General features: G+C 38.8%; 1 pseudogene; it reads left to right on the forward strand.

The window, feature by feature from the left end:
- Positions 1 to 4,070: 4,070 nt before the first annotated feature.
- Positions 4,071 to 9,435, forward strand: LOC148723103 (uncharacterized; annotated as a pseudogene).
- Positions 9,436 to 11,627: the final 2,192 nt, after the last annotated feature.

The raw sequence follows: 11,627 nt of genomic DNA on the forward strand, positions 1-11,627 counted from the left end.
GCAACCTTTGTTGCATTGCTGGTACAAGGTTATGGAATCGCTAATGAGGGAATGATTAACAGTATGGTTAGCAAATGTTAAAGGTAGCAGGTGGGAGGTGGTGTATGGGGGTCTTAAACGAATCCCCCTCATATGAGGGGGGATTCGTTTAGGATGGGTTGCGTTAAGCTGCTTTCGATAAATAATTGATTTGAGGTTAATGATTGATAAAAGTTATTCGTATCTGCCTTGAATCGGATGGACAATAACAATAGTCAAAAAAGTAAATGCCAAAATAATTTAATGCCATAAAAACTTGCCCAAGTTATTGCAAAAATACAGTAAACATTGTAAAATATAAACTAAAGTGAAGTTCCCTCTCTAATATAAGCTTGATAAATATAATAATTACTGAGGTCATTTTCACAAAATTACCTAATGAAATACCAATTTGCCAATTGGTGGCTGGAACCAATAGGAGTACATGTTAAGGTATGTAGATGCTTGCTAAATTGATGGGTAAACATTTAGAAGGAATTCACACTTTAGATACACAGAATAAGAAGTGTCTTACCCACAAGGCCAACATCCACTGCTAAAAACACTTAGGAAACAAAAGAAAAGATCACGAGATAAATTCTGTAACAGCAATTCATATAGGCAATCTTGATAATCGAATATTTGACCACCTTGATCTCAACTGTTATGAGCCACAAATATGTTGTGGCCGTGACAGGGGAAAAAATCATAATGTGAAATAGACTAAGGAAGATGGTAAGGTTTGATTTCGGTAAATAAATAGAAAAAAGATGTTTTCTGTCTTGGTTTTAAGCACGCCTCTTTAAAGGGAAAGTACAGTCTAGAAAAAGTTGACTTTCCTCAAAAGTTCCTTACTTGCATTATCCTAACTGGCTGTTCATTTGAGCTATAAGGCTTATAGTTGCGAACAATTACGTTCCAAATATCGGCATTTTCAAATTGAAAACCGCCATCTTTATCATGACGTAACTATGCCGTACCCACTGAGTCAAGTATGCCGATTTAAACCGCTGCTGAGAGGGATGTAAATAAGGAAAAAAGCGGCGAGGAGGATGAAGAGAGCTCTGCTGATTAAATTCTCGACCTGGATTTTGATCCAGCCGAGAGGGTGTAATACATTTATTTATGTTTAAATAAAACATGGCTCGTCTTCTGCGGAAGTAGATACACGTGGCCCCAGTTGTTCAAAGGGCGGATAACGCTATCAAACGGATGAATCGCTATCCAGCGGATAAGTGTTAGCAAAACGTACTGTGCTATCCACCGGATAGATAATTAACCAGTGTATGTTATCCATCCTTCCAACAACCGGGGCCTGTAGTAGAGAAAGCGAGAGACAGTGAGCAAAATGAGTTTCAAGAAGAAGCGTTGACCCGCTCAGTCGCTAACGTCTTGGAAATTGTGAGTGGTTCTCTTGCTGTAACTGTCAAGAGAAACCTACGGAAAACGAAAATGTATGCCTCCGAGAATTAAATGTACTAGAGCAAGGATTCTTCAAAGGAAAAAAACCTTGCCTCTCAAACTCAGTCGGTGTCCTACACCGACTGAGTTTGAGAGGTTAGGGTGTTTTTCCTTTAAAGAGTTCTAGCTCTGGATTGTTAGTTATTTCACTAAAGAAGACAGCAGTGCCTGCGACAGATTCATTTCACTTTGGAATGGCATGTTTTCACCTTTTTGTCACTTTTGTTTGGGGTCCTAAAATTTCCTAGTTTTAGAAGCCCAAAAATTTTAATGGTGTTATTTGGAGAAGAAGCCTTGTTTTTTCGCTTGATTAATTTGATATAAAACTATGCCATGTACCAAGGTGCGATTTTATCCTCTCAATTTTGCCATATTTTGATCCGCCAAAATGAGTAAAATATTAAAAAAAAACTGCCCAAAAATTTAGTTTGCAACAGAATCGACAAATAACACTTCAGACTGTTCATAAATACGTTTTCGTTTCATTAAGAAAATCGCTGGTCCCATTTACCTTTTTGTTTATTTTCAAGCAACGTTCAAATAATGGGTTGTCCGGACCTTGTGAAAGTAACATGAGAGACACCAAACCGATTTTACCGCCGTTCGCGTAAAGGTGCAAAGATATTACATTCTTGTGTTATGTAATCTAACACAAAATTTATCTTGTATTACTAAACCCTCCAACGCAGCACCACTCTGACATTTTTTTTTTCTTTGAGAAGGAAACCCCTTTGATCAATTAAATCGATTTTGATTCAGGTGTGTATCTAAAGAGTTAATGTTTTCTTACGAAGGCAAATATTCTACATTTAACAGTTACCCTTTGAAATCGAATAGAATGGTGGCTAAATGTTTACCGAGCCGCGAAGCGGCGAGGTAAATATTCCCGAAAGCCACTATTCACCGAGATTGAAAAGAATAATTGTTTTAGTATATACACACGAAGTGATCTCGACGAAATTAAAAGGAAGCCATTTAAAGGCAATTTCTGCTTCTAAAACTTTACCCAAACGCGAGTTTACGCCCACCATTTTGTTTATCACATTATCCACTCGCTCGGAGGTGTACATTGTTGATTAGCCCGAGATAGCGAACCAGTCAGATTGCTTGAAACGCTAAGATCACTGAGTGTGTATATACTAATTAGTATAATTTCAGAGCTGAGCAAACAGTCTCCAGCAATATGATTGGTGGAGCGGTTCCTCATATGACGCTATATAAACCGCTCCACACGGTTTATATAAAATGTTAAAATAAAATGTTAATAAATGTTACTAAAATGTTATGATTTTAGAATTTTCTCTGTTGTTCAGTTCAGAAATTATACTAAAACAACTATTCGCCTCAGGTTCGGTGAATATTGTCGAATAATCCCCTCGACTTCGTCTCGGGGATTATTCCACGATAGTCACCTCGCCTTCGGCGAATAGTTGTTAAATCTAAAGCAGAGAGCTGCTGGCAAAGAAATATGTGCCCTTTATCAGAGAATACAATACAGAGCTTGCTAAACCATGCTGTTTGGCACTACTTTAGTTTATTTCAGTTAAAACATAGTAGAGGGGACCCTCAACTAACTATGGTTAAAACTACAAATGAAATGGCTCCTTTGATTACAAAAACACTTCGATAGAAGTAAGAATTTGAAATTTGAAAATTACTCGAACTTACAGCGGTGGGCTCGCGCACGTACAATCATATTTCAAAAGAAACTCGATTGAAATATTTGCTACCCTGTTTAAAGAGATCGTCTACCTTCCCTTTTATTGTGGATGTTGAACCCACAGATTGACAACAAGTATGGATCATGCATTACATGCAAAATCAAGCGGAAAGAGTGCTGGGTATCACGTACATGGTACAAACACCCCAGGGTTTAATAATTCCGGAGCTAAGGTATAGGGGTGAGGCAGAAGTAAATGTGTGATCGAGCATCTGTTCTCTAAAGTAAGGTGTTCTGAGTGTCACATATCTTTTACCTTTTTTTTTCCGGAGGCGGTGTCACGTAAAGGATACCAACATGGAAAATTTAGACTAAAAAGAAGCAAATTACGTAACACGCAGGTACACGTGACTGAGCCAAGACTGGAATTTATCTTTGATTCTTATTGGTCGAAAGGATGGTCCGCGTTTTGTGGAATGCCATCTTGCATAGCTTGAATTTTTTTCTACTTGATAGTTTTTGTGGCCTCTACCTGTTTTTATCTTTGAGTCTTCGCGAAAATTTGCGTTTCATCTTTTCGATATCCACGCCAAGGAATGCAGTAGAGAGACCTTTGGAATATTTCTAATGTTCTTGCCGGAAGGATAAAAACTTTTGTTACCCAAGCACAAGCAAACAATAAGTTAATTTCACTTTTTCAATAGAGGGAGCAATATACATAACGCAGTCACTGACGAGTTTTTCGGCTTAATTACTTTTACATGCCACTGCGTATCCACGAAACTGGAGATTTCCGAAAATTGTATCAAAGTATATATTGTAGTGTTGTAAATGAATAACATTTTCACTAAAGAAGACAAAAATAGGAAGTTGTGACGACACCGGAACATGTAAATCTGCTTTTCGCTTTCCGTTTTTTTGTGGTTCGAAACAGGTTAGACTGGCCAACTCTTAATCACAGAAACTTTTATCAAGAGTGGAGATCAGAGTTAATCATGAAGGCGAAGCTTTGAAAAGTCTAATGGCGGGCGAGAATATTTTGATACTAGCTCTCTTCATTTTGGCATTGTCAAACAAAAGCTCAGGTAATTTGTTATGAACCAAATACTTTTCTTAATCGATGGTGATTATTTTGTCCTTACAGGATATAGGATCGTTTTCGTGTTATCTCTTCAAATCGATGCTTATTTTGGAAGATAGATCTTCTTTCAAACTATTCTTGGGCAAAGATTCTAATAGTTTGACATTATTTGGACATGAATGACATTAAAACAATAGTTACTAATTCGTTCAAGATGTTTTCATAGTTCGTTATGTTTTCAAACCGAAATTATTGCAATCTATTTTAAATCTTGTAAAACTTTCATTGCAAGTATGAAAGAGATTAATTACCATAAGTAGCTCGTTTTTGTTTCCCGTTAAATCAAACGAAAATTACATAGAAGAGAACGAAGTGTAATGACCTTCGGAAAAGAGACGCTGGAAAAATGGGAGACACTTTTTTAGAAGCGTAAAGTGTCGCAGTCCAGAGATGAAATAAAGATAGCTGTTTGCTCAATTTTGAGCTTGAGAAAGTGTAACTCGTCAAAACGGATGTTATATCTAGAGATTTAGAGCACAATGTACCATGCATGCATCATCAAGAGGTCGTAACAGATATCTCTTGTTACATCACTTATCCTTGCAGAGGAATGCTGTTACCTTATAACTGTAAATAATTGTAGAAAAAATATCTTTAAAAAAAACAACCATTACAGATCATTTTAATGCAGAAGACCGAAAACGTGAAGGACATGAAGGAATTAAAAAGGCAGCACGACTGAGAAAGTTCAAATTATAGATAAAAGAACATCTACCGATGAGGATATTCTGGAAATACCCTTGAAATTTTCTTGATCTACTCTTTAAGCTCTGATACTGTGACAATTTCAGGTTCAAGCAAGGCGAATGTTTATGTTTCTCTTTATGGATGTGACACTGAAACGTGTGGCAGCCAAAGTCACCCTTGTCTGTCCATTGCTCAAGCAGTTCAACGCGTAAGCTATGGTGGGAATATCTATCTGGATGGAAATGGGACCAAGAAACGCCCGTATGGTTGTAACGACGGTGGTAATATTTTAATGAATCATCCAGGTATTCATGTGAATAAGAGCTTCACTGTCAAGGGCTTCTCCTCCACACCACATGTTTCATGTACAGGAGGATTTCATTTTCAGAAGATAAATGAAGAGCAGCTGACATTTGCGCTGGTGCTGTCAGGAATCGATTTTCGACAAACTCCACTCCAATGTAATGATTGCCAGCGCATCACAATCCACAACTGTTCCTTTCATAACGCTTCAAGAGCCTTGGCAATCAAAATACAGAATATTTCTTCTTTCCAGCTTGATCTTCAGGGCAGTTCAGCGTTTCGCAATAATTCAGAATGCATCAACATCCTTCTATTTAAGGCTACTGAACGAAAAAGCTGTGATGTTACAATAAAAATCAAAGATACATTCTTTGAAAAAAATGGTCTACGCCGGGGGTCCCATACTGGGAAAGGAGTTATAAAGATCAAATCCGTTGCAGAAAAATATTCTGGTCCAGTTTACATCCACATTTTTTGCCGCAAGGTTAAGAGTTCTTACAACGAAGGCCCCTTTCTAGATCTTGACGTTTCAAGTGCGATTACAAACGAAATCTTCGAAGACGTGGAGCTACATCACAACGGAAACGGTCTCAAAAAACAAAAGTATAGTCTGCGACGTTTATATTTCTCACATGCTAGAGAAACAAAAGCAAAGTTTATCTCCTTGAATTGCCATAACAACCAAAAAGAACAATGCATCGTGGTTCAGTCTGACAGGGCTGATATCGTCATTCAAGACTCGTTTTTTTATAACCAATCTGCCCATTCAGAAAGTTCTGGTTCTTCCTTGTCTCTAGCGGCTAATATTAATGCATCTTTAAGAATCGTAAACTCTAATTTCATTAATAATGAGGCTGGCGCTGGCGGATCGATTTATGCCAATAGCAAACATGGACTCTTACACGTGAACCTTACCAATGTTACATTCACTAAATGCAAAGCCAGGTATGGATGCGCGATATCAATTGGAAGAACCCCAAAAGGCCCACCAAGAAGTCATTGGGGTCCCCACAGGTTATATCTTACGCTGAAAAATGTAACTGTTCAACAATGGGGAGGAAATCATGGACCTCAAACACACAGGTGCATGGCTATAGAAGTCATACTAGATGGTGGAATTGTGACATTAGAGGGATCCACTTTCACAAAGAAAATACTGACAAGAGGTAAAGGCGCTTTCAGTCTGCTTACCACCGGAGGCGAAAGTGACATTACAATTTCAGAATGCATTTTTAAGGATATTTCAATAGACGCAAAGGCAGGAGCGATTGTCTATATAGCCTCCACAAATGGGAATGCAGGGATGGTGACAATTTCGAATAGTTTTATGGAAAACAAAGAAAATAGAAAAGTAGCTTTGCTCATCATGCCCAAGTACCGCATTAACCTGTTCAATGTTACGTTTATCTCTCTTAAACATGGATTTCAGACAGTAACAACACCGCCAAAAAACGCCTCTTTTCCAATTGATATTTTCATTGATAAATGCTCCTTTATCGATAATATACATGACGCCATGTTTACTCTACTTGGTCCAACATCAGTCCAATTGACCATTACAAACACGCTATTTAGCACCAGCGAGGAATCACTAAAATGGGATCAAAGTGACTACAGTTACGCCATTCGCTTGATGATCCCACCACTAATACATGACAATTTCTCAAAGGCAGTCATTCACTTCGACAATAATACTTTCTATCGCAGACCATCAAGTTATTTTGTCCTCTACTTTGAAGGGTTTAAAAACCTGACCATACAACGCTCGCTCTTTCGTCATTGTCGTGTCAGTGCTTATCAACGCGTATGGGTCAATAAAAAAACTGGCTTGTTTTACGAAACAGCCGCTGGCGCCATTTCTGTTTTACTCAATCCAGACAAACCGCACAGTTTGGGCTGTGTGAAATCCAAAAGTTCTCAAGATACACACCCTTCATGGTCCTACAATAGTTATGTCCTCTTTGAAAATACTAGTTTTGAAGAGAACGTGGGAATGGACGTTGGGGCTGTTCATATCAGCAATGGCTTCACGAAATTCCTAAGATGTGTATTTCGTGACAATTTTGGCAGTCGAAGAAGTGGACACGTTCATTCTGCATTTGGAACTGGCCGTGTAAACTTCGAACATTGTTCTTTTCTGAGGACAAAGAAAAGGGAGACAACTGTTTTAAACGGCTCTCATTATGACAATGGCGTCTTCGTTTACTCTGAAAGTGGAGGTCCTTTAAGATTTGAGAACACATCAATGACCTCACTAAAACTTAACAGGAATACGTATCCGATTGTTGACATTTCCAGTGGGGGATTTGTTTACATGGATGAAAAGTCGAGAATGAAATGTAATAAAGGAGAAGCTCTTCTTTCGGAAAATGGCACACATTTTCAGTATGCGGAGAATAATAAGAGTATTTGTGTATTAAATGTAACCGTTTTAAAATATTCATGCAAATCCTGTCATCCAGGCTACTACAGCCTTCAAAAAGGGGTCTCCGAGGGCTTGTTTGTAGCCTCCAGGGCTGACTGCCATCCATGTCCATTTGGAGCCACCTGCATTGAAAGTAACATTGCTGCGAAACCAAACTTCTGGGGTTATGTAACACCTGGTGATCAATCAATGCTCAAATTTATTGCTTGTCCGGAGAATTATTGTTTGTCAACTGCTTCTACGAGCTACAACAGCTGCCGAGGGAACAGAAGCGGTACTCTCTGTGGAAAATGTGCAGAGGGGTTCACTGAGACTCTTTTTTCAACTGAATGCCGCAAATCAACAAAATGCAGCGACCATTCTGTGTGGGTTGTGACAATACTTTTAACAATCATTTTGGCTCTTTATCTTTTGATCAAGCCCCCGATACTAAACACCCTAAGAAAGCAAATCTTCTGTTTCAAGAAAACTGAAACAGATGGAGATCTGTCAAGGGATGAAGTGCACCGCATTATTGGTGGTGAACATTCCGAGAGTGGCTTCTTGAAAATTACGTTTTACTTCTATCAAGCAGCTGAGACTTTGATAATAGGTTCTGTTGAAGACCTTATTGGTAAAATTCCTTTTATTCACTTTGTCATCTCGGCCTACAACTTCCATGTTCAATCCATCAATCAAGGACTTGGCTGCCCATTTGCAGGACTCACCGCTGTGACAAAAGAGCTTTTTCTTTCTGGTACAGTCTTTTTGACAATGGCTAACCTTGTTTTCACTTATGCTGTGCATCGTGTCGTCAATATGTCTTTGGGACGAGAAAAGCCTTCCCTTATCCGTTACATGGCTGTTGTTATTGAAGTGCTGTTGCTGGGATACGAAAGGCTCGCAGAAACGGCCCTAAAGCTGATGCACTGCGTCCCTATTGGATTTGGAAAGAAGTTGTTCATCGATGCCAATGTTTCGTGCATGCAATGGTGGCAGTATCTTCTTCTTGCCTATATTGTCATTTTTCTAGTTCCTTTCATCGTTGTTCTTTACTGTGGATCTTTCAAGCTGTACAGATCTTCCATTACAGCAGGAGAGTTTGTTGCCGCCAGCATGATTCCGTTACCATTTCTTATATATTGGCTTTTTAAGGGAATGCTGAAAAGGAGAGGCGAGGAGTCTTCTGACCAGCAGGTCGTCAACACAGATGTTTCGGACATACTTCATGGTCCTTTTCGTCCGCCAACCCATAATGATAACGGAACACTTTACTGGGAAAGCGTTTTGATTGGTAGAAGGTTAGTTCTCCTCGCTTGCGGGGCGTTCATTACTGATGTTATGTTACGCATGGTCCTTTTGTCTGCAGCATGCCAACTGATAACACTTCATCATGTTTTGAAGAATCCTTATCGACATCCCATGGCGAATAATGCTGAGACATTGTCCCTTGTTACCTTATCTCTCATTGCTATCATCAATCTGGCCAAAGCAACTCCATTATCATTTGGTATCACAACTGACGGACCGAGTGGGGCCTATCTGAAAGGTCTGGAGTGGTTTGAGGTGTGTGCCTTGGCATTCGTCCCAGCGATAATGTCCATTTTGATCGCATTCGCCATTTTATCTCAGCTTGTGAGGTTTACTCTTCTTGTAACTGAGCAATTTTTGAGGTGTTGTAGGAAGATACCCTTCTCTCCATGGTACAAGGACCAAGAGCAAACACCTCTCCTTGCTACTGCTGAATAGAACTTAGATTAAACTCAAGACGCTTATGTACCCTTCCTTGATCTCTGATGATTCTCGATCCCAAAATCTTAACGTAATATGATTTTAGTATCACTCTTCTGGTAATTAGAAAGATATTCGCGTTCAGCTCGGTAGAGGATGATTATAACAGTGATGCTAAATTTCAAAATGGCTGCCTCGTGTTTTGCCATTTTTATGCAAGAAGCGATAAACGCATTATTAGAAAGTACAATTTTGGAGAGCACAAAAGATGACACTAAGTCTTGCAGAAGAAAGATGTGACTTTTTTTGCTAACCGAGTTAATGAATCTGTTGAATTCTTGTGGAAACTGGCTGCTCATCTCGATACTATTAATCCAAACAATTGCAACAGAATGGTTTCAAGAACAAAAGTGACGAACCCACAACATAGTTCGAGAGCACCATGGCAACCATGCATAATCAAACAATTATTCGGCTCAGCCTCGGTGATTATTGTTGAATAATCCCCTCGTGTATTTTCCAACAATATGCACTCTTCCTGAGGCGAAGAATTGTTAAGTATCTCGTATGTCTTGCGTCGAGGCGCGAAATTAAGCTTCATAGCTGTACACGCCATTGGGTATCTTGACCAGAATCTTAAATGCTACTTTGTTTTTGTTTTATTATTCGTTAAGTTGATTTTATTATCAGTCTAGCTTTCGTAACTTACTAGTTATAGTAAAATTAACCTGGCAGTCAATTAATCAGGGAGCAGCACCAGTTTTTTTTTGTTTTTTTTTAAGGATCTACAAGGAAAGACAATTATTCAGACCGTTCTCAAAAGAACCTCACCAGGTGTTGGGATATATACATTACCCAACTGCACTAAGTAATGTTAAAATAACGCGCGAATCGAGTAAAAATATTTTGTGATAAAATACTCGCTACGCCTTCTCAGTCTGTTTGATTCGCTTTTCCCCCTTTTAAGAAATGCACATGAAATAAAGCAGTTGGATAATAAATAAATTGTTAGACGCTTTGGTGTGTGTTATCACCGAGTAATTTTACAGCTTGTTTGTGTTTTTAATCGCTCCACGGGCTCGTTAAAATACGGCACAAGTCGCAAAAACACTCAGCGATACCACACACCAAAAACGTATAATGATTTTGTTTTTGTAATTAGTCTAGAAGTTCGACCTGTTCTTCCCCACAATGACACAGAAAAGGAAGTTGAAATGCAGTTGTAAGAGGCTAATGGTAGGGGTAAAACCTGAATTTGCACGATAGTCCATCGTTTGATGTCCGAATCTTTTGGTGTTTGCGAGAATATTACGTTGAAAAAGCTTAACTGGGAGTTAACAAAGTATTATCTTTTTTTTTTAGTGGCTCAACCGTTTATGAATGGACAAAGAAAAAAAGTAGTTAATGCTTTGTGTACAAGCGTATCAAACAACATGTTTTAAATGAGTTCAAGTTCATTAACAAATCTATTGACGTGCCTCTTAGCTCTTTGATTGGTAGAAGATTAGATCTTACTGAGCGTGGATTGGAAATGGGAAAGTGAATCGGATGTTTTTTACATTTATCATTCCCCCTTCAGAATTTCCAATTCCTCCTTTTAGTAATGCCCGTAAAAGATCTTCCCCAGATAACTTCGAATTGCCATTTACAATGCATTCATTTCATATACTTAGTGATCGACACGGTTTGAACTTGGCCGTATATGTGGACTCACTCAAATCTCAGATTAAAAAGGGCGAAATACTTTGTCAAGAATTTACAACGTTTTTATACCAGGGCACATTTCCTTGGAAAAGTTCATACGATGTCTAAGCAGAATACTGTTTGTACAAAAATATACTTAGAGGTAATTTTCACGAGCAGATCCTTATTTCTAACGGTTGTAGGCAGGATACGTGGTGGGGCCGGCCAATGAAAAGTGGATAAAACGCGTCGAGAAGCAAAGTGTAGTGTGGGCCATACGAAATTACCGACTCCACTCCCCCCCGCGCTCTACCGCCTCTGGCCAATCAGAGATTAAGAGTGGGATTCAAATTATTCTTATTTGTTCTCTTTCAAAATTTTTGCTGGGGAATGATAATTACTACAAAAAAATTGGATTCTCTTCATTTCTTTTCTTCTTCTCTATGCTGATCAAAATTTTACGCTATTGGGAAAGAGACGTCTGGAGACCTGGAACGAGTTGCACTGTTGTGGTTACCAGTCTCTCATCGCTATTCAAG

This window comes from Stylophora pistillata, chromosome 9 (assembly GCF_964205215.1).
Source record: "Stylophora pistillata chromosome 9, jaStyPist1.2, whole genome shotgun sequence".
NCBI lineage: Eukaryota > Metazoa > Cnidaria > Anthozoa > Scleractinia > Pocilloporidae > Stylophora > Stylophora pistillata.